Source organism: Pseudophryne corroboree, chromosome 12 (assembly GCF_028390025.1).
Source record: "Pseudophryne corroboree isolate aPseCor3 chromosome 12, aPseCor3.hap2, whole genome shotgun sequence".
NCBI lineage: Eukaryota > Metazoa > Chordata > Amphibia > Anura > Myobatrachidae > Pseudophryne > Pseudophryne corroboree.
This window is the reverse complement of record NC_086455.1, coordinates 128,996,159-129,017,711: the sequence shown is the minus strand read 5'-3', so window position 1 is coordinate 129,017,711 and position 21,553 is coordinate 128,996,159. Positions and strand designations below refer to the sequence as shown.

General features: G+C 48.6%; 1 protein-coding gene across 4 annotated transcripts in view; it reads right to left on the bottom strand.

Moving 5' to 3' along the window:
- AVEN (apoptosis and caspase activation inhibitor) overlaps positions 1-21,553 on the bottom strand; it is a 731,650-nt gene that overhangs the window by 677,669 nt on the left and 32,428 nt on the right. The window lies entirely within an intron of this gene.

Below are 21,553 nucleotides of genomic sequence, written 5' to 3'. Positions count from 1 at the left end.
ACAAAGCTATAAATGAAAAATCCTCAATAGCATATTCTGCACCCACCAGAGACCTGGAAGGACAGCTGCTTTGTTCAACGACACTGAATGAGTTATGCTGCGAGCTGCCGCAGCACAAAGCTCTGTAGGTCGCCACGGTGCTGTTGGTGTTAAAAACTTCAATGTCATGAAAGCCACAAAGCTTGAACAATGAAATCTGCATCTGTCAGAAGAGAGAGTCCCTGTTGATAGAATTGGCAAATAGCTCTCCGAGGCCCTCTTAAGGAAACACTTTCCTAATGACTGTGATTACAGAATTATATTTGTATAGAGAAAGTTTTTAGTGTAGATGGGAACAGAAACCAAAGTCAGGCATGACACCACTTTACAATCTGACACTAGCAGGGCTCCGGCTCAAACATGTGGTCACTAACGACATTCAATTAATTGTAAAATTAAAAATCAGAAACATACACTGACACTCGGCACACAATAAGCCTTAAAGTCAACTATACGGCAGACAAAGCACAATTTTACACACAGACTGAACAAATAAATACATTTTTCAGATTGATGGATAGTAGGAAAGGATGATTTAAAACTACATTTATTGGAGGGAATTCAATTGTTTTGTGGGCGCCCATCAGAGCTGTTCAATTGTCGTCACCCATTGGCCATGCAAGCCGCATGTGCGAGTGCCCATTAATACCAGCGCAAAGTGGCTAAACCAGTCTAAAGTCCTGGTTAGGGTGCTCAAACTCACGTTTTTGCACGTTTCAACTCTCACCTCATTAGGATGTGAGCTGAAATGTGAGCCTCCCTGCCGCATGCGTGCCCGAAGAGCAACAATTGAATTGCTCCATTGGGCTCCCTCCAGTGGCAGCTAGGGGGAAAAACAATTGTTCTTGTGATGAATAGGTTCCGCTATGGAATACTGGGGCTGATACAGAGTTTCACACTGTAGCTTACAGCACAGTGGCTGTATTACTACATGCAAAAGCAGGAGGCATCTTGCGTTAAAAGATGCCCAATACTGGCTTCTGTGATTCGCTGGTACATCTCATCAAGTACATGACAATCAGACATCTGAGTAACCCTCCAGTTACTCAGGATGTCCAGTGAAATTACGCTGCAGGAGTCACTGGCTTCAGCATGCACAGAAAACAGGGTCGACACCCCCGCCCTGCCCCTGTTTTCTGGAACACTGCCACCCAAATCGCAGCAGCAATCATACTGCTGCTTTTGGGGCACTGCGAGCAACATCACAGACCAAGATCTGCACTTGCGCAGTTCGGCAAGCAGATCTGAAGACATCAGAGATTTGCGTAAAACATCATGTTTATGTAAATCTCTGGATCAGGCCCACAGTACATAAAGTGCATGAGATCTCATCACAGTTGCTGGTAGAACATTCCATGGATCCATCACCCTTCCTGTAAAACTGCTCTTCCCTAAGTTATAGGTCAGTCACTATCCTAAAAAAACAACACCACCCCCAATCCCCATCCCCAGACACACATTTCTTTTTAAAATTTAAAAAAACCCTTTTCTTATCGATATATTTGTGTTTATAGCAAAAATGTCCGCTCCTCTAATTTGTACAGGTTCATCTTTTGAGGTGAAAGTTTTATAATGAAGTCCAAGCATCCCGTTAGTAACCATTCTTTTATTTACATTTATATTTTATTAATGCCTTGCGAAATTGGGCCTCTATACAGAGATGTAGTTATGATCTCAGCAGTCAGGATCCCGGCGGTCAGCATACAGATGCCAGGAACCCGTCCGCCAGAATAGAGTGGGAATAGAACCTGTTGCGAGTGCAGAGAGCCACGGAGCCCGCAGCGTGGCGAGCGCAGCAAGCCCGCAAGAGGCTTCGTTGTGCTCGTCCCACTGTCGGCATTCTGGCACCCAGGATACCAGCGTCGGTATGCTGACCGCCGGGATCCCAACCGCCGGTCACCCGTACCCTACCCACTATACACAGCACTCAAGGTAATTTCTTTCCAGTGACCTATAAAGTAACAAAATAACCATCCTGCTACTACCTCTTCCTATACAACCAAGTATCCTACTGGCTTTCCAAAAATGGCTGACCTTCATGTCATCTGATACTGTAACTTCACGGTAGCTCTCCTCCATTGTTGGTGTTGAAATTACAGTCTGCATCCTGTATTTTGCTTTCAGGTTTTTTTGTCCCACATGCACATTGTTTTGCATTTTCATGTATCAAATTTAAGGGTTCCATACATTAAGCCGCATACACATGGTGCGACATGAACTTCCAATATGAACTTTATAGTCCATATCAGTAGAAAACATAGTACATATCGCACCATGTATATACAGCTTATGATGCCGATGCATGCTCCCACAGGGTCGGTATCACAAGAAAAAGATTTATGGTACACTTACCATGGTTAAATAAATATCTTTCTGAGAGGTACATTGGTTCCACAAGGAAACATCGGGGTGTAGAGTTGGATCTTGATCCAGGCACCAACAGGCTAAAGCTTTAGACTGTCCCAGGATGCATTGGGGCCTCCTCTATAACCCCGACTCCAGGCACTGTGAGCTCAGTTTCGTTAACCAGTCCAATGCAGGAGCAGGTAAAAGAGAAGGTAGATGTTGGTAACACGCTCTCATGACAGGAGAAGGGACTAGCGGCTAATGCCATACAAACACATACAAGCTAGGTGCGTCAGGGTGGGCACCCTGTGGAACCAATGTACCTCGCAGAAAGAGAGATTTAATCACGGTAACTCTACCATAAATCTCCTTTTCTGCAGCGGGGTACATTGGCTTCCACAGGGAAACATCGAGGATGTCCTAAAGCAGTTCCTCAAGGGGGGGCGACACGCTGTAGTGGGTATGAGAACCCGGCGCCCAAAGGAAGCATCCTGGGAGGCGGATGTATCAAAAGGCATAAAACCTAATGAACGTGTTCACTGAGGACCACGTAGCCGTCTTGCACAATTCAGCAGACGTGCCTCGGCGGGCCGCCCAAGAAGGTCCAACAGACCAAGTAGAATTATCACTGACCTGGTTTGGAAGTGTTGTGGACTCAGGGTTTCTTCCGGTGACCGGGAAGAGGAACCACTACTGGGTCGCAGTAGAGATGGTCGGATGTAGGTCTTCCTCATACAGGATTAGGACGGTAGGCAGGAGGCACGGGTGAATGCTTGAAGGTCTCCTGAAAGACAAGACTTGTAAAGGTGCTGATGAATTGGTGGAGAGTACCAAAAGCTTACTGTGAGCGATGTTGGGGCGCTGGAGGCACTGAGGTGCTGGAGGCACCGAAATGCTAGAGTTACTGAGGTGTTTGAAGGCGCTGAGGCGCTTAGAGACGTTGAGATGCTTGGAGGCACAGTGATGCTGGAGGCACGAAGGTGCTGGAGGGCACAGAGGTGCTGGAGGGCACAGAGGTGCTGGAGGGCACAGAGGTGCCGAGTGCTGAGGCACGGAGGTGCCGAGTGCTGAGGCACGGAGGTGCTGAGTGCTGAGGCACGGAGGTGTTGAGTGCTGAGGCACGGAGGTGTTGAGTGCTGAGGCACGGAGATGCTGAGGCACGGAGATTCTGAGGCACGGGAGTGCTGAGGCACGAAGGTGCTGGGAAGCACGGAGATGCTGAGGCACGGAGGTGCTGGGAAGCACGGAGATGCTGAGGCACGGAGGTGCTGGGAAGCACGGAGGTGCTGGGAAGCACGGAGATGCTGAGGCACGGAGGTGCTGGGAAGCACGGAGATGCTGAGGCACGGAGGTGCTGGGAAGCACGGAGATGCTGAGGCACGGAGAAACGGGAGCTCTGGAGATCACCACCACAGTCGCAGCAACGATGATACTCAGGCGCCGGAGCATTGCCCGGCGTCTGAATTTGAACTTCCCGCCAGGGCCTGATTGGTGGAGGTACCGATGACGTCACCCGCACCTCCCGTGGACGTCGAGCGCACACGCTGGCCGGACGGAGCGCTGGACGCCGGGAACCGCCAGCGAGGACGGCCGCACGGAGACCCAGCGCGCCCGGAGGGGTAAGTATGGAGACCGCGGCGGCGCTGTGACAGTACCCCCTCCTCTAGGAGTGGCCCCTGGACACTTTCCTGGTTTCGTAGGGTGTCTAGAATGGAAAATCCGGATTAGTCGAGGAGCCGAGACCTCAGAAGCCTTTATCCAACTTCTCTCCTCAGGACCATATCCTTTCCATTCCACCAGATATTGCAGATTCTTGTGAAAGTAACGAGAGTCTAGAATAGTTTTGATCTCGAAGTCTGTTCCTGTTTCAGTCTGCACAGAGGTGGGGCTAGAGGTCTTTGAATGAAAACGATTAAGGACGAGAGGACGAAGAAGAGAACATGGAAGGCATTTGGTATACGTAGGTGAGAAGGTAAACCCAGCTTACAGACCACAGGATTTAGGACTTGTAGCACAGGGTAAGGACCGATGAATCTTGGAGCAAACTTCATGGTGGGCACCTTCAACCGGAGATTACGTGTGGACAGCCATACCCTGTCACCAACCTTGTATTGAGGAGCGGCTCGCCGTTTCTTATCTGCGAAGAACTTGTACCGGACTGAAACCTTCTTAAGATTAGCATGAATCTTACTCCAAATTTGTCCGAAGTGTTATAGAGTGGACGTTACAGCTGGAACCTCTTCTATCGGAAGGCTTGGTAATTCCGGAACACGTGGATGGAACCCGTAGTTTACGAAGAATGGAGATTCACCAGTGGAAGAATGAAACGAATGGTTATGGGCAAACTCCGCCCAAGGTAACAACTCCACCCAGTTGTCCTGTGAAGGGGAGAGGTAAAGACGAAGGAAAGTCTCTAGATCTTGGTTGACTCGTTCGTTTGTCCATTCGTTTGGGGATGATAAGCGGAGAAAAACTTAAGTTTAATCTGTAAAGTTGAGCAGAGGGCTTTCCAAAACCTTGCGGTGAACTGTACCCCACGATCAGAGACTATTTCCTGTGGCAACCCACGCAACCGAAAATGTTCTTGGATGAATAGTAGAGCTAGTTTCGGAGCTGTCGGTAGACCAGTCAATGGAACGAAGTGTGCCATCTTCGAAAAACGGTCGACGATCACCCAGACGGTGTTGCAACCCTTGGAACAGGGCAAGTCAGTGATGAAGTCCATGGAAATGTGAGTCCAGGGTCTCACAGGAATAGGCAAAGGACAAAGCAACCCAGCAGGAGGCAGGCGAGGAGATTTATGTTGTGTACACTGTGGACAAGAATTAACGTAATCCTGTACATCCTTCCTCATGGTGTTCCACCAGTAAGACCTTTGCAGAAACTTGTACATCTTCTGGGCACCGGGATGACCAGAAAACTTGGAGTTATGGGCCCACTGTAATATTCTTGGCCGGAATCTAGCAGGTACGGACATTCTTCCAGGAGGAGGAGCTGGAGTAGTTAAAGCAGCGGAGACAGAAACTGGATTTAGAATTAAACTCCGCTCAAGAGATTCATCCTCGTCTGTGGAAACTCGTGAACGGGACAGCGCATCTGCTTTAGTATTGAGAGTCCCGGCCCGGTACTTGATAACAAAAGAAAATCGAGTAAAGAAAAGTGCCCACCTCGCTTGGCGAGGATTCAAGCATTGTGCGGATTTGATGTACAACAAATTTGTGTGATCCGTGTAAATGGTAAACACATGTTTAGCCCCTTCTAAGAGGTATCTCCACTCTTCCAAGGCGGATTTAATTGCCAAAAGTTCCTGGTCTCCAATAGTGTAATTTCGTTTGGCCGGAGAGAATTTACGAGAATGGAAGCCACACGGATGTAATTTCTTATCATAGGAGTACTGAGAGAGAACGTCCCCAACCCCGACTGAAGATGCGTCAACCTCTAGGAAGAAAGGTTCATCGAAATTTGGTTGTTGGAGAACAGGAGCAGACATGAAAGCTAACTTCAAGTGGGAAAAGGCCTCAATGGCTTCAGGAGGCCACAAACTCGGATTAGAGCCCTTTCTCGTTAAGGCAGTAATGGGCGCAACAATGGTGGAGAAACCTCTAACGAATTTCCTGTAGTAATTCGCAAAGCCCAGGAATCTTTGTATTGCTTTTAAAGAGAGCGGCTGAGTCCAGTCACGAATGGCAGAGAGCTTTTCCGGATCCATGCGAAGCTCCGTCCCCGAGATGATATAACCGAGGAACGGAATTGATGTTACTTCAAAGGTACATTTGGAAAGCTTAGCATAGAGAGGATTCTCTCGTAAACGGTGGAGCACTTCTTTGACTTGAGTCCTGTGTTCAACAAGATTTTTGGAAAAAATCAGTATGTCGTCCAAATATACCACAACACTCTGATATAACATGTCTCGGAAGATTTCGTTGACGAATCCCTGGAAAACAGCAGGAGCATTACTAAGACCGAACGGCATCACCAGGTATTCGTAATGCCCATCCCGGGTATTAAAGGCAGTCTTCCATTCATCCCCTTCTCGGATGCGTATAAGATTATAAGCTCCCCTCAAGTCGAGTTTGGAGAAAACGCGGGCGCCACGAACCATATCAAATAACTCTGTGATTAGTGGCAAGGGGTATTTATTCTTGATAGTGATATCGTTTAAGCCGCGGTAGTCGATACATGGTCTCAACCCCCCGTCCTCCTTCTTCACGAAAAAGAAGCCCGCTCCAGCAGGGGAGGAAGAGGGGCGAATAAATCCCTTGAGCAGATTGGACATTTAGTATATATATAGTATATTGGACTTAGTATATTCTGACATAGCTTGTGTCTTGTGCCAGTGTGCGTCCACGAACGCTGCTTGAGGATCTCTGGTTCTTGATCCGAAGACCGGAACTTTGTGTCTGTGTCAAGGCGCCATCTACATCTGGTAGGCCCCACTTACCCACTAGGAGTTGAAAGACTTCCTGATGAAGACTCCACGTCCTGACGACTGAGGAAATCCACTTCCCAGTTGAGGCCTCCCGGAGTGAAAACTGCCGATATTGCTGGCAGATGGTGTTCCGCCCAACGAAGGATTTTTGATACTTCCCTCATTGCCATGCGGCTTCGAGTGCCGCCTTGATGGTTTATGTATGCCACCGTGGTGGCGTTGTCTGACCGTACTTGAACAGGCCTATTCTGTATCAGAGGCAGGGCAAGAGACAAAGCATTGAACACTGCCCGCAATTCCAGAATGTTTATCAGGACGAGTGATTCCTCCATGCTCCGCCAACCCTGGAAAGAGTGTTGCTCCAACACCGCGCCCCAACCCCTCAGACTGGCGATCGTAGTCAGTAGGACCCAGTTGGGGATCCAGAAGGGATGGCCCCTGCTTAACTGCTGGTCCTGAAGAGACCTGATCCGATGAGGTAGGCCGTCCCACTTGGAAAGAATTAACCTCTGCAGCGGGCGGGAATGAACTTGAGCGTACTCTACCATGTCGAACGCCGACACCATGAGGCCTAGTACTTGCATCGCCAAGTGTATCGACACTCTTGGGCGAGAGAGGAAGTATCTGATCCTGTCCTGAAGTTTCAGGACCTTCTCTGGAGACAGAAACAGCCATTGACTGTGTGTGTCCAGCAGCGCCCCCAGGTGCACCATGCTCCAAGCAGGGACCAGCGAGGACTTCTTCCAGTTGATGAGCCACCCGTGGGCTTGTAGGAAGTTTACCGTCAGTTGTAGATGACTGAGGAGGACATCGTGGGAGTTTCCCAGTATCAGCAAGTCGTCCAGATACGGCAGGATCCTGACTCCCTGGCGACAGAGATGAGCCGTCATCACGGCCATAACCTTGGTAAAGATCCGAGGGGCCGTGGCCAGTCCAAATGGCAGAGCCTGGAATTGATAGTGAAGGTTGGCAATAGCAAACCGCAGATCTTGCTGATGGGATATGGTAATAGGTATATGCAGGTAAGCATCTAGTATATCCAGGGATACCATATAGTCTCCGAGTTCCATGGCCAGTACAATTGAGCGCAGTGTTTCCATACGGAACTTGGACACTCTCACAAACTTGTTCAGTGATTTGAGGTTGAGTATAGGCCGGAAAGACCCATTGGGTTTTCGGGACTAGAAACAGGGTCGAGTAGTATCCTCCGCCTCTCTAGGACAGAGGTACCGGCACCACCACTCCTGTATCCAGGAGAGAACTCACAACCAGTTGGAGAGCTTGCGCCTTAACGGATCCGAAGGGATAACCGTTGTGCAGAACTGGCGAGGGGGACGTCTCTTAAAAGAGACTGCATACCCATGAGAGACAACTTGGGTGAATCGCAGAAGTCGGCCTCCCACCCTGGGGTCTCCCAGGGGGAGGTTCGCCCCATCATGAAGCAGGCTTTTGTGTTTAGAAGCAGGCTGACGGGCTGCCCAGGATTGTTTTGCCTTGGGCTTATGGGTTTTGGGAGCACGAGATTGTCTCGGGTATGCCTGACCTTTTGCTTTCCCTTGAGGTTGAAAGAAGCAATTTTATTGAGATCTTCCCCAAATAGGATGTCCCCCTTAAAAGGGAGTACCTCCAAGGTCTTTTTTGGAGTCCAGGTCCACCTTCCTCAACCACAGAATACGGCAAACCAGGATGGACGTAGTCAATGCCTTGGCCGCCAACACACCCGCCTCAGAGGATGCCTCCTGAATGTAATAGGCGGCGGTGGTAATATGAGACAGGTATAGTCTGGCAGTGTCAGACATATCCTGAGGCAGCTCTTCCTCTAATGCCTGAACCCATGCTTCAATTCCTTTTGCAGCCCAGGAGGCTGCTATAGTGGGTCTATGTACAGCACCTGTAAGGGAGTAAATAGACTTCAGGCATCCCTCCACACGCTTATCTGTCAGTTCCATCAGTGAGGTGACAGTGGTGACAGGCAGAGTAGATGACACCATGAAACGGGTGATATGGGAATCCACCGGCGGTGAGTTTTCCCTCTTGTTACATAACTCTGAAGGGAGAGGATAGCGAGCTACCATCCTTTTAGACAGGGAGAATTTCTTTCCTGGAGAAGACCAGGATTCTTTACGTATATCTACTAAATGGTCAGAATGCAGTAATAAAGTTTTAGTTACCTTCTGTTTAAACTTATCAGGTTTCTTAGACACTGTAGTGGAATCCTCATCATCATCAGTGATCTGTAGGATCTGCTTAATAGCAAACACTAAGTCAGGGACATCAACCTGAGTAGTAGATTCCCCATTAGAAGCAACTGTGTCAGTGTCTGACGGGGCAGTATACTCCCCATCCTCATCAGAGGAATCTCCTGAGAGATTAGTGGATTGTGAGGAGGAAGTAGCCCGCTTAGATGACCCCGTAACATGAGAGTGACTTGAGGCAGTTTTACGTCTAACCAAGGATTGATTCAATTGCTGCAACTGGGTAGATAAATTATCCGCCCAAGGCGGATTTACCATAGGGACAATATGTGGCTGCAATGGCACAGGAGGTCCCATAGGGGGCGAAAGGCGTGTCACAAGCGTATTTAACATAAATGAGAACGCTGTCCAAGGTGGCTCGTGATTGGTTACAGGAGCTGCGGACTTACCAGGAGATGCATGTCCCATAGTACACAGGCCTTCATACTAAACTTCCCCCTCAGGCAAATCCTTGACGCATGCTGTGCATGATACAGAACATCCACAGATTTCCCGTCCTTTGTGTTAGACATTTTCAGTGAATGCAACTGCAGAGCGTATGAATACGATACAGCCAGACAGAGTACAATACTTGAGAATAAATCCCCTAGTATGTGACAGTGCACACAGTACACAACACCAGCGAATAAGTCTGGTACAATGTGACTGCGTACACAGTACCAGCGAATAAGTCCGGTAGTATGTGAAGGAGTACACAGTAGAATACACTTAATGGTAAATACTGTGATGCACTATATATGAACCCAGACGGTGATAGCAAAAGCTGGGATACACTGAAAGTGAAATCCACACAGTCACAGTGACAATGCAGATAATTATTTTAGTCAGACATTATATATATATATATATATATATATATATATATATATATATATATCTATCTCTAACGCTGTCTTACTATCGACATGTAGAGTACTTAAGTGTGTAGAAAATCACGGCGCTGATATACAGGCGGATTTACAGAGGACACCTTGCCTTGCAGTCCCGGAGACCAGTTGCAGCTATTCTTAGAAGATGGCGCCCAGCGTCTCAGTCACGGAAGTGAGGGAGAGTGTGAGGCAGCTCCAGGGCGGGAACACCAGCAGTAGATGGCACCCAGAGCTGGGGGAGGGGCTACAGATTAAGCGCCTTCTCCCCTATGCTGGTCCTCACCAACTGATACTTCGGAGTCTTAATAAAGTGGGCATTAGTACACCCGACCTGTGCTCCTATGCCCTGGTGGATATAGTGGGGTCCCTGCTTGGTTACAGTGTCCACGCCAGCGTCGCAGTCCGTCTCCTTAGACTGCGATCGGAATGAGATTTAATGGCGGGTCCCGCCTGGGGCACCCTCTTACCTCCTCCCTTCTGTAGCAGCCACGTGAACCAGGAGAGCTTCTGCGACCGTGTGCCTAAGCGTCTCTGCCGCAAGTACCCAGGAACAGAGCCAGCGGGAGTATGCAATGTCGCTGGGGAGGTGACGGAGCCGCAGCACAGAATGTCACCCTGACATTTAAGTGTTGCAGCTCTTGAAGTCTTCTAAAAGCTTTTTCAGGGCTGCCCAGTGCAGCCCCCTGTTAAGTGACCTGCTCTGCAGGGCACCAACTCGAAACTGAGCTCACAGTGCCTGGAGGCGGGGTTATAGAGGAGGCCCCAATGCATCCTGGGACAGTCTAAAGCTTCAGCCTGTTGGTGCCTGGATCAAGCTCCATCTCTACACCCCAATGTTTCCCTGTGGAAACCAATATACCCCGCTGCAGAAAATAGACTGTGCAGGCAGGTCAATTTTGAATAGAAAGTATACAATCTAGTTTCTAGTATAGTCAAAATTGTACATAGCCAAAACTGTACCGTGTGTATAGTAAATAACGGTGGTTCTGGGCTCCAGGGAGTTCAAGGAAAATCTCCACATCAAAATGGCCTTTAGGCAGAACCGCACCTTGTGTAGGCCCCATGAGTCAAATTTTCTATTTTCTCATTACGCATTTCTAAGAAACCTTCCAGGGCGTTAATCCCTTTCATTGAAGGCTATTGAACCCTCTTTTTAATAAGCAGTTTAAAAATGGTGTCAGTTTTTTTGGGGGATGTATGTAGCTACAAGCAGCCTTAAAAATAGGATTTTAATTACCTACCGGTAAATCCTTTTCTCGTAGTCCGTAGAGGATACTGGGGTCCACAGCTGCTAACTGTTAATTTACATATTGGAGCTGATTGGCTGGTGTGTTTATCACCTTGCATTTATCACTGGTTTATCACTTCCTTATGCCTTCTCCAGGTTAATACATCTGCCCCTCAGTCTAGAAATTGTACCCGAGGAGACGGACATATCCTGAGGAAGGATGTAACAGATCAGTGGTGAGATTCGAACTAGCACACACAAACAAGAGGAAAGCCATGCTAACCAAACTTGAACAGGAACAGCAACAGCTGAACCAACAACAATACTTAACGAAGTAACAGTGCAGGAAACAGGAAGCACTGGGCAGGCACCCAGTATCATCTACGGACTACGAGAAAAGGATTTACCGGTAGGTAATTAAAATCCTATTTTCTCTTACATCCTAGAGGATACTGGGGTTCACATTAGTACCATAGGGATGTACCAAAGCTCCCAAACCGGGTGGGAGAGTGCTGAGGTTCCTGCAGAACTGATTGACTAAACTGAAGGTCCTCAGAGGCCAAAGTATCGAACTTGTAGAACTTAGCAAATGTGTTCGAACCGACCAAGTAGCTGCTCGGCAGAGCTGTAAAGCCGAGACACCCCCGAGGCCTCTGCCTCTTTGAGAGGATCCCTGGTTAATAAGATCCTTAACCCAGGGATCCAGGCATGATGTTGCCCAGATGTGACTGAAATCCTTTAAACGTGCTCCCACCTGTCTGTTCTTCAGGCAGTGTAGTCCACCGTCATGCTGAAAGCTTTGAGGAAGCAGAACCTGAGTTCTGTTCCTAAGAATCTGTAGTTGCAGGTTTTCTGGATTTTCCTCGACCACCTCTGAAGGCAGTGGAGGAACATTTGGATTTGTTTTTAAATTTTGCTGTACAAAAGGACTGATTTTCTAGCCAGGGTAGCTGCGGAAGGAAGATATGTCGACTTACCCGCAGTCGCCTTGGATATCCACATATCCAGTACATCTCCAAACAAGGCCTCACCTGTGAAGGTGTAGCCATAAGCCTCTGCGTGCTGACACTGCCATGGCCGTAACACGTGCATTGAGCAGGCCAATTTTCCTTCATGGCCTCCACCATAAACTTTGCAAAGTCCTGAATGTGATGCAAGAGTAAATCAAATTTTACTTCTATGCAGAGAATCAAAATCATCAATTAGATTACCTGACCATTTTGCAATGGCCCTAGATATCCATGAACAAGCAATAGTGGGTCTTTGGGCCACCCCAGCAGCTGTGTACAGAGATTTGAGTGTGGTCTCAATCTTGCGGTCAGCCGTATCCTTTAAGGAGGCTGCGCCTGGGACAGGTAAAATAATTTTACGTGACAAATCTAGATACTGAGGCATCCACTATCGGTGGATTTTCCCATTTCTTCCTATCATCTTGAGGGAAATGAAATGAGGTGAGCAATCTTTTAAAGATTTGAAACTCTCTCTGGATTTACCCAAGTTTCTTCAAAAAGAGAATTTAACTCTATTGAAGCAGGAAAAGTAACTGAGGATTTATTTTTTACATTAAAATAAGATTCATCCTCTTCTACTGTTACTTTTTCTGAAATCTGCAATACATCCCTAGTGGCCTCTATCAGAACTTCTACCCCCTGAGCGAGAGCTGCATCACTCCCCCTTCCCATCCCTCATATCCACCTCACCGTCCCCTGTATCTGAGGCATCGTCATCAGTGTCAGCCTGCAATATCTAGGCCAGTGTATGCTTTTGTAGATAAATGGAAGGGGTTAGAGGCGCAGGTGTGGGAGCTGAATCTTTATTCATCAGGTCCTTCACAGACTCTCTCAAATACTGTGTCTCTTTCTCAGTATGGGATAGTTTATTAGAAATATTAGTAATCATCTCCCTTATGGAGTCCAACCTGAGCATGTGTACTATTCTGAGTACTCTGTATTGATCCCCCTGGGGAGGAAAAACATTCTGCTGTGCAGTAAACATCTTGGACATTGTAATGTGAGGTAGACACACACACACACACACACACACACACACACACACACACACACACACACACACACACACACACACACACAAGAATATGCAGTAAACACAATTCCACACAGAGCCCTTTAGAGAGAGACAGAGGAATGAGGTAACCAGCCACACAGCACCCCTTTAGCTAACAAATAAACTTAGCCAGGCGCAGACTAAATACCCTTAATAGGGTATTAGTATGGATATAATCTGCTCCCCCCCCCCCCTTTATAACCCCCTGGTACCGCTGAGGTAGTCTGGAGTTGATGTGGAGGGGCAGCGCTTCCCTGCCAGCATTTACTGTGCGAGCTGCAGAGAGAAAATGGCGCTGGTGAGCTGCTGGATCCGCTCATAGTGACAGCCCCGCCCCCTTAATAGTGTGCGGTCTTCCCGCATTTTATACTGGCCTGAGGTACATTTTTACTTACAAGATGGTTAAGACCCCTGTAAGGCTGCCATGCCAGTGTTCTGGGTATCTGGTGACTGTCAGCTCACCCCTCAGCACGATCACACTGCAGTGTGTACTTAAAGGCTGGAGCAGCAGCCTTGCAGCGCTGTGCTCCTACCCATGTGCCGCCATTTGCGCTCGCGACCCGGTTGCCGGGACGCCAGCGTTATACTCACCACTCTTCTTACTTCTGGGGTGGCGGCGTGCTGCGGGTCTGTACGCTCGCCGTGGTGGGGCTTGCGAATAGGACCCTCAGGAGCTCAGTGTCCTGTCAGCAGAGAAACAGGACCATTAACTCTTCAGTAAGTTGAGTCGTTCTCCCCCCTAATTCCCATGAAGCAGACAGACTGCTGCCAAACAGCACTGTCTCAAAATAACAAACAGAAAAAATAAATGTAGAAAACTCTTCTTCAGGAGCTCTCCTAAGGGTACCGGCTCTTCCGGGCACATTTTCTAAACCGAGTCCGGTACGAGGGGCATAGAGGGAGGAGCCAGTGCACACTATTGATTTCTTAAAGTGCCCAAGGCTCCTAGTGGACCAGTCTATACCCCATGGTACTAATGTGGACCCCAGCATCCTCTAGGACGTAAGAGAAACAACCAATGAATCCTCTTCCTTAACCACAAACATTTTGCATGGTAGCTTGTTTTACTGACAATCTAGTCTAAACTCTGATATTTGCAAGGAAAAGGGTATATATTAATAGAGACAGATGCAAGAGTACATGCTACTCATTCATGCTGACAATGAGACTTTGAGCAACTGAAGCTGCTATGGCAACATAGTATGTAATAACCATGCATATTTTCCATGTCAAGATAATACAGTGGCTCAGCATAGGTGCTAATAAATTGGGAATTAGAAAATAAGAATTTACTTACCGATAATTCTATTTCTCGGAGTCCGTAGTGGATGCTGGGGTTCCTGAAAGGACCATGGGGAATAGCGGCTCCGCAGGAGACAGGGCACAAAAAGTAAAGCTTTATGATCAGGTGGTGTGTACTGGCTCCTCCCCCTATGACCCTCCTCCAAGCCTCAGTTAGGATACTGTGCCCGGACGAGCGTACACAATAAGGAAGGATTTATGAATCCCGGGTAAGACTCATACCAGCCACACCAATCACACCGTACAACCTGTGATCTAAACCCAGTTAACAGTATGATAACAGAGGAGCCTCTGAAAGATGGCTCCCTACAACAATAACCCGATTTAGGTAACAATAACTATGTACAATTATTGCAGATAATCCGCACTTGGGATGGGCGCCCAGCATCCACTACGGACTCCGAGAAATAGAATTATCGGTAAGTAAATTCTTATTTTCTCTATCGTCCTAGTGGATGCTGGGGTTCCTGAAAGGACCATGGGGATTATACCAAAGCTCCCAAACGGGCGGGAGAGTGCGGATGACTCTGCAGCACCGAATGAGAGAACTCCAGGTCCTCCTTAGCCAGGGTATAAAATTTGTAGAATTTTACAAACGTGTTCTCCCCCGACCACGTAGCCGCTCGGCAGAGTTGTAATGCCGAGACCCCTCGGGCAGCCGCCCAAGAAGAACCCACCTTCCTTGTGGAGTGGGCATTTACCGATTTTGGCTGTGGCAGGCCTGCCACAGAATGTGCAAGCTGAATCGTACTACAAATCCAGCGCGCAATAGTCTGCTTAGACGCAGGAGCGCCCAACTTGTTGGGAGCATATAGTATAAACAGCGAGTCAGATTTCCTGACTCCAGCTGTCTTTGAAATGTATATTTTTAAAGCTCTGACAACGTCCAACAACTTGGAGTCCTCCAAGTCGCTTGTAGCCGCAGGCACTACAATAGGCTGGTTCAGATGAAATGCTGACACCACCTTAGGGAGAAAATGCGGACGAGTCCGCAGTTCTGCCCTGTCCGAATGGAAAATCAGATATGGGCTTTTGTAAGATAAAGCTGCCAGTTCTGACACTCTCCTGGCCGAAGCCAGGGCTAGTAGCATGGTCACTTTCCATGTGAGATATTTCTTCTGGAAGAAAATCGACAGGGCCGAAATTTGAACCTTAATAGATCCCAATTTGAGACCCATAGACAATCCTGATTGCAGGAAATGTAGGAATCGACCCAGTTGAAATTCCTCCGTCGGAGCACTCCGATCCTCGCACCACGCAACATATTTTCGCCAAATGCGGTGATAATGTTGCGCGGTTACTTCCTTCCTTGCTTTAATCAAGGTAGGAATGACTTCTTCCGGAATGCCTTTTCCCTTTAGGATCCGGCGTTCAACCGCCATGCCGTCAAACGCAGCCGCGGTAAGTCTTGAAACAGACAGGGACCCTGCTGAAGCAGGTCCCTTCTCAGAGGTAGAGGCCACGGATCCTCCGTGATCATCTCTTGAAGTTCCGGGTACCAAGTCCTTCTTGGCCAATCCGGAGCCACTAGTATCGTTCTTACGCCTCTTTGCCGTATAATTCTCAATACTTTTGGTATGAGAGGCAGAGGAGGAAACACATACACCGACTGGTACACCCAAGGCGTTACCAGCGCGTCCACAGCTATTGCCTGCGGATCTCTTGACCTGGCGCAATACCTGTCCAGTTTTTTGTTGAGGCGAGACGCCATCATGTCCACCATTGGTCTTTCCCAGCGGGTTACAAGCATGTGGAAAACTTCTGGATGAAGTCCCCACTCTCCCGGGTGAAGGTCGTGTCTGCTGAGGAAGTCTGCTTCCCAGTTGTCCACTCCCGGGATGAACACTGCTGACAGTGCTATCACATGATTCTCCGCCCAGCGAAGAATCCTTGCAGCTTCTGCCATTGCACTCCTGCTTCTTGTGCCGCCCTGTCTGTTTACATGGGCGACTGCCGTGATGTTGTCCGACTGGATCAACACCGGTTTTCCTTGAAGCAGAGGTTCTGCCTGGCTTAGAGCATTGTAGATTGCTCTTAGTTCCAGAATGTTTATGTGAAGAGACGTTTCCAGGCTCGACCACACGCCCTGGAAGTTTCTTCCTTGTGTGACTGCTCCCCAGCCTCTCAGGCTGGCGTCCGTGGTCACCAGGATCCAATCCTGTATGCCGAATCTGCGGCCCTCCAATAGATGAGCACTCTGCAACCACCACAGAAGAGATACCCTTGTCCTTGGAGACAGGGTTATCCGCTGGTGCATCTGAAGATGCGACCCTGACCATTTGTCCAGCAGATCCCTCTGGAAAACTCTTGCGTGGAATCTGCCGAATGGAATTGCTTCGTAAGAAGCCACCATTTTTCCCAGGACTCTTGTGCATTGATGTACAGACACCTTTCCTGGTTTTAGGAGGTTCCTGACAAGTTCGGATAACTCCTTGGCTTTTTCCTCCGGGAGAAAAACCTTTTTCTGAACCGTGTCCAGAATCATCCCTAAGAACAGCAGACGTGTTGTCGGAATTAACTGGGATTTTGGAATATTCAGAATCCACCCGTGCTGCTTTAGCACTTCTTGAGACAGTGCTAGTCCCATCTCTAGCTGTTCTCTGGACCTTGCCCTTATCAGGAGATCGTCCAAGTATGGGATAATTAATACGCCTTTTCTTCGAAGAAGAATCATCATCTCGGCCATTACCTTGGTAAAGACCCGAGGTGCCGTGGACAATCCAAACGGCAGCGTCTGAAACTGATAGTGACAGTTCTGTACGACGAACCTGAGGTACCCCTGGTGTGAGGGGTAAATTGGAACGTGGAGATACGCATCCTTGATGTCCAAGGATACCATAAAGTCCCCTTCTTCCAGGTTCGCTATCACCGCTCTGAGTGACTCCATCTTGAACTTGAACTTTTTTTATGTACAGGTTCAAGGATTTCAGATTTAGAATAGGTCTTACCGAGCCATCCGGCTTCGGTACCACAAATAGAGTGGAATAATACCCCTTTCCTTGTTGTAAAAGGGGTACCTTGACTATCACCTGCTGAGAGTACAGCTTGTGAATGGCTTCCAAGACCGTCACCCTGTCGGAGGGGGACGTTGGTAAAGCAGACTTCAGGAAACGGCGAGGTGGAGACGTCTCTAGTTCCAATCTGTAACCCTGAGATATTATCTGCAGGATCCAGGGATCCACCTGCGAGTGAGCCCACTGCGCGCTGAAATTCTTGAGACGACCCCCCACCGCCCCCGAGTCCGCTTGAGAAGCCCCAGCGTCATGCTGAGGCTTTTGTAGAAGCGGGGGAGGGCTTCTGTTCCTGGGAAGGAGCTGCCTGTTGCAGTCTCTTCCCCTTTCCTCTGCCTCGTGGCAGATATGAATATCCCTTTGCTCTCTTGTTTTTAAAGGAACGAAAGGGCTGCGGCTGAAAAGTCGGTGTCTTTTTCTGTTGGGGAGTGACTTGAGGTAAAAAGGTGGATTTCCCGGCTGTAGCCGTGGCCACCAAATCCGATAGACCAACACCAAATAACTCCTCCCCTTTATACGGCAAAACTTCCATATGCCGTTTTGAGTCCGCATCACCTGACCACTGTCGCGTCCATAAACTTCTTCTGGCCGAAATGGACATAGCACTTACCCGTGATGCCAGTGTGCAAATATCCCTCTGTGCATCACGCATATAAAGAAACGCATCCTTTATTTGCTCTAAAGACAGTAAAACATTGTCCCTATCCAGGGTATCAATATTTTCAATCAGGGACTCTGACCAAGCTACCCCAGCACTGCACATCCAGGCTGTCGCTATAGCTGGTCGTAGTATAACACCTGTATGTGTGTATATACTTTTTTGGATATTTTCCATCCTCCTATCTGCTGGATCTTTAAGTGCGGCCGTCTCAGGAGAGGGTAACGCCACTTGTTTTGATAAGCGTGTGAGCGCCTTGTCCACCCTAGGAGGTGTTTCCCAGCGCGCCCTAACCTCTGGCGGGAAAGGGTATAAAGCCAATAACTTCTTTGAAATTAGCAGTTTTTTATCGGGGGCAACCCACGCTTCATCACACACCTCATTTAATTCATCTGATTCAGGAAAAACTATAGGTAGTTTTTTCACACCCCACATAATACCCTGTTTTGTGGTACCTGTAGTATCAGCAATATGTAACGCCTCCTTCATTGCCAAAATCATATAACGTGTGGCCCTACTGGAAAATACGGTTGATTCGTCACCGTCGCCACTGGAATCAGTGCCTGTGTCTGGGTCCGTGTCGACCGACTGAGGTAACGGGCGTTTTACAGCCCCTGACGGTGTTTGAGGCGCCTGGACAGGTGCTGATTGATTGTCCGGCCGTCTCATGTCGTCAAACGACTGCTTTAGCGTGTTGACACTATCCCGTAATTCCATAAATAAAGCCATCCATTCTGGTGTCGACTCCCTAGGGGGTGACATCCCCATATTTGGCAATTGCTCCGCCTCCACACCAATATCGTCCTCATACATGTCGACACACACGTACCGACACACAGCAGACACACAGGGAATGCTCTTAAAGAAGACAGGACCCCACTAGCCCTTTGGGGAGACCGAGGGAGAGTTTGCCAGCACACACCAAAAGCGCTATATATGACAGGGATAGCCTTATAATAAGTGCTCCCTATATAGCTGCTTTAATATATATAATTTTGCCACAATTTTGCCCCCCCTCTCTTGTTTTACCCTGTTTCTGTAGTGCAGTGCAGGGGAAAGCCTGGGAGCCTTCCTGACCAGCGGAGCTGTGTGAGGAAAATGGCGCTGTGTGCTGAGGAGATAGGCCCCGCCCCTTTTTCGGCGGGCTCGTCTCCCGCTCTTTAACGGATTCTGGCAGGGGTTAAATATCTCCATATAGCCCCCGGAGGCTATATGTGAGGTATTTTATGCCAAAAAATAGGTTTACATTGCTTCCCAGGGCGCCCCCCCCCAGCGCCCTGCACCCTCAGTGACTGCCGTGTGAAGTGTGCTGAGAGCAATGGCGCACAGCTGCAGTGCTGTGCGCTACCTTAAGAAGACTGAGGAGTCTTCTGCCGCCGATTCTGGACCTTCTTCTCTTTTCAGCATCTGCAAGGGGGCCGGCGGCGAGGCTCCGGTGACCATCCAGGCTGTACCTGTGATCGTCCCTCTGGAGCTAATGTCCAGTAGCCAAAGAAACCAATCCATCCTGCACGCAGGTGAGTTCACCTCTTCTCCCCTAAGTCCCTCGTTGCAGTGATCCTGTTGCCAGCAGGACTCACTGTAAAATAAAAAACCTAAGCTAAACTTTTCTAAGCAGCTCTTTAGGAGAGCCACCTAGATTGCACCCTTCTCGGACGGGCACAAAAACCTAACTGAGGCTTGGAGGAGGGTCATAGGGGGAGGAGCCAGTACACACCACCTGATCATAAAGCTTTACTTTTTGTGCCCTGTCTCCTGCGGAGCCGCTATTCCCCATGGTCCTTTCAGGAACCCCAGCATCCACTAGGACGATAGAGAAATGAAGATTACCAGTGGAAGAAAAACTGTGGTCTCTTATACCGCATTCAGACCGCAAATGCCGAATCCTACCCGGTAAGACAAACGTGTCCTTACCGGGTGGGATCCGGCATTTGCGCTCCGCTGTTGGCTTTCCGACTCGGCAATATACCGGGTCGGTTGCCATAGCAGCGGAGGGAGCAGCAGCAGCAGGGGCGGGGGTGGAGGCGGCGCCGGGAGATGAGCTCATCTCCTGCGCCGCCTCTCCCTATGCTGTGAATGGGAACCGTGTCGCATCGACACGGCTCCCATTCACACCGCACCTGACCCGGTAATCAACCCGGGTAAAACCCTTCTTTTTTACCGGGTTGAATTACCGGGTCAGGCGACCCGCTAAATCGTCAAAGGACCTTTCACATCGCACACTGACCCGGTTCGACACGGCAATATGCTGTGTCGATACCGGGTTATTTGTGCGATGTGAAAGGGGTATTATTTGGTTTACCATACTGATTAAAAATACATGCCACTTACAACAGTATGCTGAAATTCAATCCTAAACAATGTAACAGAACTGAATTTACAGGAAACTTAGAAATACCCACAATAACCTGCTTAAAATGGTTCTTGGGCACAGCAATCAAAAGTACTAAATTATTCACTTAGCTGTGGTAATTTACCATTGGCTAATTGAAGAAGCGGGGCTATTCACTTAGTACCGATGGCAGCATATAGGCTGCAGTCAACAAGGATTCTTTTTAGAGCCTTAGCAGGATCTAAAAGAAATCCTGTTAAATAGCCAGTTTGAAGGTGCCATGGACGTGTTAACCCATAGGTCTGGGAAGTTATCCCAGATTCTATAAGTTAACGAGCATTAACATGGTAATTTACCGGGGCGACAAAAAGGGGCACTAATTGAATAGCTCTGGACAGTAATGTCGAGGCTACCACCATTTTTCACCTGAGGTAAATTACCACTGCTAACGGACTTCCTTCTAAGGGGGAATTCAATTGCAGGCAGGGAATTGAAACCCCCCCCCCCCCCAGAAGCGTGGTTTTGATATTTAATTAGAACATAGAAAATGGGATGCAGTGATTTCTACAGAAATCACTGTCTTTTTTTTCTCACACCTCCAGAGCAGGTCTAATTTTTCCTAACATTTTTATTTTGAGGAAAAAGCACTGGGACACTGGTAACAAACCCCCAACCCACCACAAGGACTAATTAAGCAGTTGGAAGTTTCCAGTTAGCTTAGTCAGTAATTACTCACCTTTCAAAGTGGGGTCTCCTTCCAGCATCTGCAGCAGGTGTGAGTATGTAGTGTGTGTAGAGTGCGTGTGTGTGTTTCAGTGACGTGCGGTGATGTCATGGGCTGGGGAGGCACTGCAGCTAAACACCCCCCCCCCCCTGGGTAAAAAAAAAAAAAAAAAAAGTGCAGTCCCCCCACACCGCTAAAACCAGCACCAGGCAGAACTGCCAGGGGGGGTAATGCCATAGCAGGGGAGACACTCAGTGTGGGGTCCCCCTGCCATGCCGTTAAACACCCCCCAAACC